Source organism: Plecotus auritus (assembly GCF_963455305.1).
Source record: "Plecotus auritus genome assembly, chromosome: 3".
NCBI lineage: Eukaryota > Metazoa > Chordata > Mammalia > Chiroptera > Vespertilionidae > Plecotus > Plecotus auritus.
In genome coordinates, this window is record NC_137772.1 from 223,708,923 (window position 1) to 223,717,093 (window position 8,171).

Sequence of the window (8,171 nt, forward strand, 5' to 3'; positions counted from 1 at the left end):
AGACTGGTGGCTGCCAAAAGGGAGGCTTTGGGGCACAGACCCGCCCAGGTGAGAGGTGCCGTGGCGACTAGGAACTGCAGAGGCGACCAGGAGTAGAAGGTGTGGGACACGCCCCGAGGGGGAGTGTGGACAGAGGCGGGTTCACCAAGGGAGGCGCTGGCCAAAGCGGGCTCTTCCCAGGAGAGTCTGTGCAAGGAGCCACGTGGGCCTCACGACCTGCGGGGGCACCGCCGACCCCGAGCCGCGTCCGGGCGAAGCCTGGCTGTACCCGGCCTCCCACCCGTCCCGCGGCCCCCCACCTGTCCCGCGGCCCCCCACCTGTCCCGCGGCCCCTCACCTGTCCCGCGGCCCCCCACCCGTCCCGCGGCCCCCAACCCGTCTGGAGGCCCCCCACCTGTCCCGAGGCCCCCCACCTGTCCCGAGGCCCCTCACCTGTCCCGAGGCCCCTCACCTGTCCCGCGGACCCTCACCTGTCCCGCGGTCCTTCACCTGTAGCACAGCCCCCACCTGTCCCGCGGCCCCCCACCTGTCCCGCGGCCCCCCACCTGTCCCGCGGCCCCTCACCTGTCCCGCGGCCCCCCACCCGTCCCGCGGCCCCCAACCCGTCTGGAGGCCCCTCACCTGTCCCGAGGCCCCCCACCTGTCCCGAGGCCCCCCACCTGTCCCGAGGCCCCCCACCTGTCCCGAGGCCCCTCACCTGTCCCGAGGCCCCTCACCTGTCCCGAGGCCCCTCACCTGTCCCGCGGTCCTTCACCTGAGTAGCCCGGGGGGCTAGAAATCCCCTTCTCAGTGTCCCGAGCCGCGAGCTTCCACTGGCGCGCCACCATCTTGCCGGCCGGAAACCGCGCGGGCGGCTGGGAGTTGTACTTGGGAGCTGGGAGCTGCGTGTTTCCATGACAACGGCGCTGCGTGGGGTACCCAAGCTTTCTTTGGCTACTGGCTTCCTTGCACAGAATAAAGTCAGCATATAATATAAATGTGGGAGTAAATGAGGGCGTGGACGGGTCGTTCAACCGGGATGTGATCTCTCTCAGTGATGTTTTTCTCTCTCCCTTCCTCTCTGAAATCAATATAAAATATATATTTTTTAAAAAGCACATTTTTAATTTTGATGAAGAATTTTTTGTGGATACCCAATTGTCTTTAAAATATTTTATTTCATTTTATTTTAAGGAATATGAACATTTTCAATTTTTAAAAAATTTATTTTGGAGAAGGGAGAGAAATTTCGATATGAGAGAGAAACATCAATCTGTTGCCTTTCGCATGCGCCCCAACCAGGGACTGAACCCATAACCTGGGTATGTGCCTCGACTGGGAATCAAAGCAGCAACTTTTCTTTTTTTTTTATCTTTAAAAGATTTATTTTTCAATTACAGATGACATACAATATTATATTAATTTCAGGTGTACAACATAGTGATTAGACATTTATATTTCTTACAAAGATCACTGTGATCAATCTAGTACCCATCTGACACCATTCACAGTTGTTATATAGCGCACGGGGGCCAGGTCCCTCAGCCTGGCCTGTGCCCTCTCGCAGTCCGGGAAGTGGGCCTAAGCTGGCAGTCGGTCATCCCTCTCACAGTCTGGCACCCATCGCTCCTTACCACCTGCCTGCTTGCTGCACCTTACTGCTCGCTCGCTGCTCCTTAGCACTGCTGTGGAGGCAGGAGGGGCTCCTGCCAGTGCCCCTGCACTCACCAGCCATGAGCTCAGCTTCTGGCTGAGCAGGGCCTGTGGGAGCACACTGACCACCAGGGGGCAGCTCCTGTGCTGAGCATCTGCCCACCCCACCCCCACCCCCCGCCCTGATCAGTGCATGTCATAGCTACCAGTCGTTCCACTGTTTGGTTGAATTGCATATTAGGCTTTTATTAGAAAGGATTATTTTTTTAAATTTCTTTATTGATTAAGGTATTACATATGTGTCCTTATTTCCCCATTACCCCCTACCTCCCATTCATGCCCCCACGCCCCTGTTGTCTCTGTCCATTGATGAGGCTTACATGCATGCATATAAGTCCTTTACACCAGCAACTTTTCGATGTGACACTCATCCAACTGAATCACACCAGCCGGGGCTGAACCATTTATTGAAAAGATGATTCTTTCCCGCACTGAACTGTCTTGGCACTCTTGTTGAAAATTAAATGACCAGATAGATGAGGCATTATTTCTGGACTCTCCAGTCTATTCCATTGATCTATCTATATACTTTTTTACATTTGAAAATTGACTTTTTAGAGGAAGGGAGAGAAACATCGATTTGTTGTTCCACCTATCCGTGCACTCATTGGCTGATTCCTGTATGTGCCCTGACCGGGATAAAACCCGAAACCTTGGCAGATCGGGATGACACTCGGACCAACCGAGCCCCCTGGCCAGGGCTCATCTATATTTCCATCCTTACCCTAACACCACACTGTCTTCATTACTGTAGCTTTGTGGTTTCAGGTTTGAACTCAGAAGTGTGAGTCCTTCAACTCTCTTCAAGACTGTTTTGGTTACTAGGTCTCTTTCAACAATATTTTGCAGTTTTCAAAATATAAGTTTTGCATTTATTTTGCTAAAACCTTTTTAAAAATATATTTTTATTGATTTCAGAGAGGAAGGGAGAGCGGGGGAGAGAGAGATAGAAACATCAATGATGAGAGAGAATCATTCATCTGTTGCCTCCGACATGTCCCCTACTGGGGATCAAGCCCACAACCCCGGACATGTGCCCTCGACCTGAATGGAACCCGGGACCCTTCAGTCCCCAGGCCAAAGCTCTATCCACTGAGCCAAACTGGCTAGGGCTATTTTGCTAAATTTACATGTCAGTATTTTATTCTTTTTGACACTATGCTAAGTGGATTTTTTTTTAATTTTAAAGGCTGTTTATTAAAGCTGGGGACAGTGAAACTAGGAAGGGTTGGGAAATGAGCCTAGGCTGGGGCTGCTGTGGCTCACTAAGAAGTCAGAGAAAAGGGGCCTTGGGGGCAGGTTCAGGGGGTGGAATTGTCTTGTTAATTTGGTTTTTAGATTGTTCATTGCACTTATTATCAATTGATTTTGTACCCTGTAACCCTGCTGCTTATTTGGTTCCAGTAATCTCTTGGAGGATTTCTTAGCATTTTCTGTATACAGACCATGCCATTACAGATAGATACTTTTACTTCTTTCTCTCCAATCTGGATGCTTTCCCTTTCACCCGAATTGTCCTGGCTAGGACCTCTTACACAATGTCAAATAGAAGTGATAAAAGCGGACATCTTTGTCTCTGATCTTAAGAGGGAAACGTTTCCATCTTGAACCCAGGGATTCATTCCACGGTGACCACAGAACACACTCTAAGTTCAGTTCCTTTACATTTGTGGAGATTTGTTGTATGGCCCAGGCCATGGTCTATCTTTATGTATGTTCCATGGGCATTTGAAAAGAGTGTGCGTCCTGTTGTTGGAAGTATTCTGTTGGTGGGATCCTGGTTGATGGTGTTAAGTTCTACATCCTTGCTGATTTTCTTCTAATTGTTCTACCAGTTGTTAAGAGGAGTTGGAGTCTCCACGTAAAAATGTGGATTTTCTGTTCTTTCCATTCTGCTAGGTTTTGCATCGTTTTGTAGCTCTGTTGTTCGGTGAGTACCTATTTAGGATTATGTCTCCTTGGTGCAGTGAGGCCTTTCTCATTATGTAATGTCCTTCTCTGTACCTGGTAATGTTTAAAAATATATAGTTTTATTGATTTCAGAGAGGAAGGGAAAGGGAGAGAGAGATGGAAGCATCAATGATGAGAATCACTGATGGGCTGCCTCCTGCACGGCCCCTACTGCGGACCGAGCCCACAACCTGGGCATGTGTCCTTGACCAGAATCCAACCTGGGACCCTTCAGTTGTCCACAGGCGGATGCTCCATCCACTGAGCCAAAGGGGCTAGGGCTGTACCTGGAGGGGCCAGGTAAAGGCTGGAGAGCAAAGTTCTGCCATGGGGAAGGCACGGGCCCAGGGAGGGAGGCCAAGCCCAGGGAGCTGGAAGGAGCAGAGGGAGGAGCCGGGGACAGGAGTCCCCATGGGAGAAGCAAAGCTTGGGAGTGAGCGGTGGGGGCGGGGAGGGGGTGCTGGGCGGGCCCAACTAGCAGGAGCTCCCTCCCCCTCTCAGCTCCTTTCATCACAGACACCACAGGGGACATTGCTGAAGGAGGAAGAGGGCAGGTAGTGGGTTTACTAGGAAAAGAGAGTTGGTGACTCTCCGCTGCTGTGGCAACTCTAGCTCACCTCCCAGCCCCTCCCCCAGACCGACAGAGGAGACGGGAGAGCCCTGCCCCAGGTGTGGGGTGCTGAGGTCTGGGGGTGCTGAGGTCTGGGGTGCTGAGGTCTGGGGGTGCTGAGGTCTGGGGGTGCTGAGGTCTGGGGTGCTGAGGTCTGTGGTGCTGAGGTCTGTGGTGCTGAGGTCTGGGGGTGCTGAGGTCTGAGGTGCTGAGGTCTGGGGTGACCGCAGAGGACAGAGGAGGCTGCAGGGCCATGGAGAAGCACAGGCTCCAGGCTGCCTGGCCCCGGGGACCAAAGGGAATGTGACCTCCCTTGGGAAGGGGCCCTTGGCAGACATAATTAGTTCTTTCACCTGAAATCACCTGGGATTTAGGGGGGGCCCTAGATCCCAATGGCTGGTGTCCTTGTTAGAAGAGGGGCGCACAGGGACCCAGGCAGGAAGGCCCTGCGGAGCTGGAGGCGGAGCTGGAGCCAAGTGGTTACCAGCCCAGTCCCGCAGGGCCAGAGGCTGGACAGGCCAGAGGGGTCCTTCCCCAGCTCCTCCACGGAGCACGGCCTGCTGGTGGCCAGAGTGGGACTGCTTTCCCCACCGCTGAGAGAACAAGGGGGGGTGGTAGGACTGCTAACCCCTAGGGCTGAGGGAACAAGGGGGGGTGTGGGACTGCTCACCCCTAGGGCTGAGGGAACAAGGCGGGGTGTGTGGGACTGCTCACCCCTAGGGCTGAGGGAACAAGGGGGGGTGTGGGACTGCTCACCCCTAGGGCTGAGGGAACAATCCGGGGTGTGGGACTGCTCACCCCTAGGGCTGAGGGAACAAGGCGGGGTGTGGGACTGCTCACCCCTAGGGCTGAGGGAACAATCCGGGGTGTGGGACTGCTCACCCCTAGGGCTGAGGGAACAATCGGGGGTGTGGGACTGCTCACCCCTAGGGCTGAGGGAACAAGGGGGGGTGTGGGACTGCTCACCCCTAGGGCTGAGGGAACAATCGCTGGGTGTGGGATTCACTGAATGTCAGTCCAGGTGAGACACGCAGCACCGTGCAGACTCCGTGTGGACTGGAGAACACTGACCCACTCCCGTGGGCCCTGGAGGAGATCGGGGGAGAGGCACCCGGGCGCAGAGATGCCAGAAAACCAAAGGCGGGTGCTACCACAGCTGCTGGGGGCTCCTGCCTCCAACACCCCCTTGCTGAGAGCCAGCTCTGCGCAGGCCCAGCCAGAGATGTGGACACTGAGGCAGAGAGAGGGTAAGTGGCCGGGACTCAGTCTAAGGTGACAAGTCAGTGGTGCTGACAGACTAGGCAAAACAGCCACAACAAACAGAACCACTGCAAACTGGGGGAGTGGGGAAAGCAAACAGGGTGCCGGGTCAGGGACCAGGGTTGCACCTCTAGATGTTCAGGAAGCAGCTTCTTACAGTTTTCCATGAAATGCTGTATCATCCAATCCTACGGACAAGGAAGCGCCTTAAGACACGGCAAGGTGGAAAGAGGAGAGATGTTCTTTACAATTGTTGACCCTGAAGTGGTCCCTGAGCCAAAAACGTTTGGAAACCTCCACCGAAGTGTCTGCGTTTCTCTCCATTTTCTCACACAAGGAGGGGGTTGGGGGAGGGGGCTAACTGTCCCTTTCTCTTTCATTCAAACCAGGAGCAGCCTAAGTGCCAAGGACAGCGCGCCTTAGAAGAGGCTCTGGTGGCGCCAGCCAGGGGCAGGGCTGCAGCCAGGCGAGGCGCCCACAAGGGGCGCTGCCGTCTTCCCGGGGCCGCCTGCGCCCGAGGTCCCGCGGCCCGGCTTTGGGCGGCTGCCGGCTCGCGATCCCCTGCGCCCCTCGCCGCGTCCGTCCCCGTTTTGCTCGCGTTCACTTCAAACTCCGCGGCGCCGCCTCCATCCTCGCACCCGGCCCTCCGCCTCGCCGCCCGAGCCGCTCACAGAGGCCGAATTGGGGGTCTGCGAAAGGGCGGCTCTTCTTCTGACTCCCCAAAAGCCTCCCACAGACGCCGCCCCGCCGGTCTCACGTGTGGAAGCTCTTTCGCTAAAACAACTCGCACGTGTCTCGACCGGGATGGAGACGCGGCCCCCGCAGGGTTTCAGAAGGAGGGAGACCGGGGTTGGGGCGCAGTGGGGACGCCTACACACACACACACACACACACACACACACACACACACACACACACACACGAGGCCGCCTACAACACACACGTGAGGACGCACACACGCAGCTTCTGTTGCCTCCCCGGGCGGGTGCCGCCTGCGCGCTCTCGCCCTGCCCCCACTCCTACCCGCACCCCCACCGCGGACCCCAAGGACGTGCGGGATCTCCCGCTGACCCCTCTCCCCGCCCCAGTACCGGCGCGCAGCCCGCCTTCCCCGCGTCCCCGTGGGCACCTGGCAGCAAATCAACGCCATGAATCCATCCGAAGGGAAGGGCGAGAGGATCGAGTGGAATCGAATTGAACCTCAGCCCGTGGGCAGCGTTTCCTCCCCCGCCGCCACTCCCACTCGGCCCTCGCCCCGCCCCCACCCGGCCTCCGCTCCCACCCCCATCCGGCCTCCGCCCCGCCCGCACCCCCGCCCCACCACAGCCCCCACCCGGCCTCCGCCCCCACTCCCACCCGGCCTCCGCCCCGCCCCCACCCCCACCCCCACCCGGCCTCCGCCCCGCCCCCACCCCCGCCCCCACTCCCACCCGGCCCGGCTGCGGCTTGGATGAAGCGCTCAACTGGGTTCGGCAGTTGCAGCCTGGGGCTGGGGTGAAGTCTTTCTCTGGAGCCCGTCCGAGGGCCTCTGAGCGGTGCCGCCTTCAGCTGGAGACTTTTCCAGACTCTAAAAGGGGAAGGAGCCGCAGTGTCACCTGCGGGAATTCCTTGAGACAAGAACCAGGAGCCTTTGGGGTGGTGAACACACCACCGAATACACAGACGATGTGTCCTAGGACTGCACACCTGGAACCTATGTAATGGTATTGACCAATGTCACCCCGATAAATTCAATACAATAGAAAGAGAATAAAGAAACGGGAGCCCAGGGGGAGGGCAGGGCTCACGCGCAGCCCGGACGAGGTGATGGCGAGAAGGATGAGAGGACGGAGCCCAGCTCTGGTGGACGCTCGGTCCGGTGGAGGGATGACGCCGAGCTGGACGGAGGGCCTCACATCTGGTCCCCAGGGCCGTGGGGGGCTGTGTGAGGGAGATGCCCGGTAAAGATGTGGTGCCAAGGCCAAACGTAGCCTCCCTCCCGAGGTTGCTCAGACCTGCCTGCCACACCTGAGGCCGCTGTGGTTGCTACTGTTTCCTTTAGTCAACAGCCCTTTAGCAGGCCCGGCGCTAGCCCCGCAGGAAGGAGTCCTCCCCATTGGCCACCAGGCTGCAGGGGAAGGTCTTACACTGAGCACAGGGAAAGCCAGAAACATGATGGACAGAACTGGAGTGCACCAACAGTTAACAAGAAAATTGGATAGAGAAAATGCTCTCCCCTCCCTTTCCCTGTAAGAATGGCGGGCTTGCCCTGACCGGTTTGGCTCAATGGATAGAGCCTCGGCCTGCAGACTGAAGGGCCCCGGGTTGGATTCCGGTCAAGGGCATGTACCTCGGTTGTGGGCACATCCCCAGTAGGAGGTGTGCAGGAGGCAGCTGATTGATGTTTCTCTCTCATCGATGTTTCTAGCTCTCTATCCCTCTCCCTTCCTTCCTGTAAAACATCAATAAAATATCTTAAAAGGAAAAAAAAAGAATGGCAGGCTGGAGCAGGAAGAGAGATTGGTCTTGGCGAGGGAACCCGCCATTCTTGTGTGGCTCCTGAATAAAACCTCTTTCCTTCTGCACCAGCACGTGCCTTAGGAATCCGGCTTTTGTTGCGTTCCTTGGTCCATTAGGGACTATTCGCCGTCTTTCATTATTGGTTTGTGCCTTTTTTGTC